This window comes from Babylonia areolata, chromosome 1, assembly GCF_041734735.1.
Source record: "Babylonia areolata isolate BAREFJ2019XMU chromosome 1, ASM4173473v1, whole genome shotgun sequence".
Taxonomy (NCBI): domain Eukaryota; kingdom Metazoa; phylum Mollusca; class Gastropoda; order Neogastropoda; family Buccinidae; genus Babylonia; species Babylonia areolata.
The window spans coordinates 75,284,218-75,289,217 of NC_134876.1; positions in this window are offsets into that span (position 1 = coordinate 75,284,218).

Genomic DNA, 5,000 nt, shown 5'->3' on the forward strand with positions numbered 1-5,000 from the left:
GCAGCCACAGAGATAGGAAGGGGCTGATTTGTGAATACATTTGTAGCATAGAGTGCTGATCTTGTACTTTATTCGGTGTGAGACAGGGAGCCAGTGGAGATGTTGCAAAAGAGGAGTGATGTGCTCAGATCTTTTCTTTCTGAGGACGAGTCGGGCAGCAGAATTTTGTATGCGCTGAAGGGACTGAATGGATGAAGCAGGCAAACCAGACAACAGAGAGTTACAGTAGTCAAGGCGAGAGAGAATGAGAGAAACAGTCTAGATGTTGCGTCAATGGACAGATATTTCCGGATGGAACTGATGCGTCGCAGTTGACAGTAGCAGGATTGACATGTCTGACTGATAAATTTTTGCATGGACAGTGTGTTGTCAAGGACAACGCCGAGGTTCCTGACTGAACTGGAAAGAAGGATGGATGTACTGCCGAGTTTGATTGTGTCAGTTGTGATGGAAGAGAGTTTTTGTTTAGTTCCTATGATCATTGCTTCAGTTTTGTCCGCATTCAATTGTAACTTATTTAGAGTCATCCAATTTTGAATATCCAGGAAGCAGTTGGATGTTTCTTGCAAGAGCGACGACAGTTTTTCAGGTGTATCACTCTTCTGGAGTTGAGTGTCATCAGCATAAGAATGATGACTGACATTATGGCGGTTGATAATTTCAGCGAGAGGAGCAGTGTACAGTGTGAAGAGCACTGGGCCTAAAACAGATCCCTGTGGGACTCCATGTTCAATTTTAACGGGTTCAGACTGGAAATGGTCAACAATGACAGACTGGAATCGATCAGTCAGATAAGATTTGAACTAGTTTAGAACAGTGCCGTTGATACCAAATGTAAAATGAAGACGGGAAAGAAGGCTTGAATGGTCTATCGTGTCAAAGGCGGCTGACAAGTCGAGAAGAGTGAGAAGGGAGATCTGTCCTGAGTCGGACGCTAGCAGTAGGTTATTCAGGATGTGGAGGAGAGTGGTTTTGGTGCTGTGGTCAGCACGATAGGCAGACTGAAATGGGTGGATGAGATTGTTGAAACAAAGGTGATTGTTGAGCTGCTTCAGGACAGCTTTTTCAAGGAGTTTGGACAGGAATGGAAGATTAGAAACTGGTCTATAGTTTTTCCAAATGTTTGCGTCAAGGTTGGATTTCTTCAGGAGAGGCCGGACGATTGCAGTTTTGAAAGTGGATGGAAACGTTCCAGTGAGAAGGGATGAGTTGACAATATTGGTGATTGTGGGGAGAAGCTGTGAGACACACCGGGAAAAGACAGAGGCTGGTATAGGATCGAGCTCACAGGATTTTATTGTCATTTCTTTCAGGATTTCATGGACCTGTTTCAGTTAATGGATTAAAGGAATGGAGAGGAGTGCCGTTGAACTGAGGATCAGGATGAGTAGGTTGGAAAGGCATTTGGTCTAAGATGGTACGAATATTCTGGACTTTGTCAAAAAAAGAAAGAGGAGAAGACATTGGGGAGTTCAGATAAAGTGTAGGCAGAAGGAAGAGGAGTCTTTTTTGCAGTATCGAGTAGACTTGACATGACAGAGTAAAGAGATTTGGTGGATGTGGCATCGAGAACTTGAGAAGAAAAGAAATTTGTCTTCGCTAATGAGATCTTTTGTTTGACTTTATTTATTTGTTTTCGGAAGATTTGATTGTGGACTTTCAGTCTTCTTGATCGCCATCGCCGTTCCAATTGGCTGGGTGTCTGTTCTACACTCTCCTCCTGCCCCCCCCCCCCCCCGCCCCCTTCTCTTTTTACCCCTTACCCCCCCCCCCCCCTCTCTCTCTTATTGTTTCAATTCCCCCCCCCCCCCCGCCCCTTGTATATATGATAGTCAGTCGTGTCCGACTACGACCATCAGAACAGCAGAGGAGGCAACTGCTGTTCCGACTATTTGGGCTAGAATTTGATTACAGTGGAGAGTGTCTTGCCCAAGTTACATCCCCACTCTCTTGGCCAAGAGGGTTTTAGGACAGTTGGCGTTGGGATGGTTCCCAAAGGCCAACTAGCCTACAAGGCTGCAGCACTAAGAGCCAGTGCAATTTTCCTCCCTACCGTTATGTATTTTTTCTAACACCATGCTTTATTTTCATTTAGTATTGTGTTATTAGTGTGTACCCTATTCAGGGCGGGGACTGGATGTAAAAAAAAGAAGAAAAAAAAAGAAGAAAAAACAAAAGCACACCAGTGCTTATCTATTATCCTCGAAATAAAGAATTTTGTTTTGTCTTGTCCCTCTCTTTGTCTGTGTCTTTCCTTCTCTCAGCGTCCCTGTCTAACCTCTCTTCCCCTTTCCGTCTCTCCCAGCCACACATCTATCTGTTTCTCTCTCCTGTTTTGTTTCTCTCTCCCTCCCTCTCTCTCTCTCTTTCACACACACACACACACACACACACACACACACACACACACACAACACACAAACACACACACACACACACACACACACACACACACACACTTTCTTTGTTTATCTCTCTCGCTCTCTCTTTCCCTCACACACACACACACACACACACACACACACACACACACACACACACACACACACACACACTTTCTTTGTTTCTTTCTCACGGTCTCTGTCTCATTCTGTCTCTGTCTGTCTGTCTCTCTCTCTCACCGGCCTCCCTCTGTCTGTCTGCCTGTCTGACTCGTGCAATGATTAGCTTATCCCCCCCCCCCCCACTCTTTCTGTTTTACACACACTATCTAGCCTGTCTGGCTATTCTATATAATATATAAGCTTTTGTATCTCAGCCCTCTGAATCGAGAATCTTGTATGCGTGTAGGTAGCTACTGTAAGAGCGTATTAGATTCTGCACTGTATAAATCCTACTTCTACTACTGCTACGATTACGACTTCGACAACTACTACTACTGCTGCTGCTGCTGCTACTACTACTACTACTTCTACTATTACTTCGACTACGACTATCACTGCTTCTGCTACTACTACTGCTATCATGACGACAATGTTGATGATGATGATAACGACGAGTGATGATGATAATGATGTTTATGATCTTTATCATTCATTCATTCATTTTATTTCATTTTTTGTTGTTGTGATATTTCGTTTTATCCTATTCTATTTTATTATTTCATTTTATTTTTATTTTATCTGATTCTATTCTATCCTTACTTTTGTCATTTTTACTGCTGCTGGCAGTCGCATGGATCAAGCGATGAGCGAAAAGCGCTGCAGTTGATGGATGCTGACGGTTCGAAAAGAGCATCATCGGAAATGGACAGCTGGCTTCATGGTTGATGATGAGTCATCTCATCACAGCTCTCTTTCTCTCCCTTTTCCCCCTATCTCTCTGTCTCTGTCTCTTTTGCGCTCTGTCACTGTCTCTCTCTCTCTGTGTATCTGTCTCCTCCTCTGTCTGTCTGTTTGTCTGTCTCTCCCTTTTCCCTCCCCCGCCTCTCTCTCTCTCTCTGTATCTGGCTCTCTGTCACCGTCTCTCTCTCTCTCTCTCTCTGTCTCTGTCTCCCCCTCTGTCTCTCCGTCTCTGTCTTTGCCTCTGTGTCTCTGTCTGTCTCTCTGTTTGTCTGTTTGGTTGTCTGTCTCTCATTGTCTCTCTGTCTCTATGTCTGTCTCTTCTCTCTCTCTCTCTCTGTCTCTCTGTCCCATTTTTTCTCTCCACATCTCTGTGCCTCCTCTCTCCTCTCCCTCCATCTAGCCTCTCTCGCTGTCTTTTTCCCAACCTCTCTCTCTCTCTTCCTGCATCTGTCTCCTCCACCCTCTTTCCCTCTCTGTCTCTCTCTTCTTCTCCCTCTCTCTCTCTCTACTCTACCTGTGTACGTCTGCCCTCTGTCAGTGTGTCTGTTGCTGTCTGGGAGAGGGAGAAATGAGGGCATAGAGAGAGAGGGAGAGAGAGAGAGAGAGAGAGAGAGAGAGAGAGAGAGAGGATAGGAGAGAAGAGAACAGAAGAGATAGATAGATAGATCGATGGATAGATAGACAGAGAAAAGCATAGAATAGATCTATCTTGCCTAGAACATTTTCTCTGATATCTGTCTATCTATCTATCTATCTATCTATCTATCTATCTATCTATCTGTCTTGCCTAGAACATTCTTTTCTGATATCTACCTATCTATCTATCTATCTATCTACGAGTATCTATCTATCTATCTATCTATCTACCCTTCATCACTCTTCGTCATACTGTAGTCAAAGAGTTAAAGAATTCACTATGCTTCAGCACATAAAAACCTTCTACTGATGTACTGCCAAGCGTATACAGTCAATTAACGATACTTAAGCAACCCCCCCCCCCTCTCTATCTATCTGTCTATCTCTGTCTATATATATATATCCTCCATCACGTTACCACTCATCGTCACACTGCAGTCAAACAGTCAAACCATTCACTCACTATGCTTCAGCACATTATAAACTTTCTCTACTGATGTACTGCCAAGCGTATGCAGTCAATTAACGATACTTAAGCAACCCTCCCCCCTCTCTCTCTATCTATCTATCTCTGTCTATATATATATATCCTCCATCACGTTACCACTCATCGTCACACTGCAGTCCAACAGTCAAACCATTCACTCACTATGCTTCAGCACATTATAACCTTTCTCTACTGATGTACTGCCAAGCGTATACAGTCAATTGACGATACTTCAGCAAACCTACTTCTCTCTCTGTGTGTCTCTGTCTCTGTCTCTGTCTCTCACTCTGTCTCTGTCTCTCTGTCTCTCTCTGCACTGATGTACAGCTCGAGCCGGATGATGAAGTTAATAATAGATAAATGTCAGTGCCACCGGATGAGAGGGGGTGGAGTGGTGTTAGGCGGGCGGAAGAGGGTGGTGGTGGTGGTGGTGGTGCTATGGGCACAGGGGATGGTGGATGACTGTAGTGGATGAAAACTCCGTTATATGGTCACTTGTCAACGCACAGTCCAAAACAGGATGTTGGTATTTAGCATCAAATTTCGCGGTGTCCGTGCATGTGTCTATGTGTGTGTAGGGGAGGAGGTGGAAG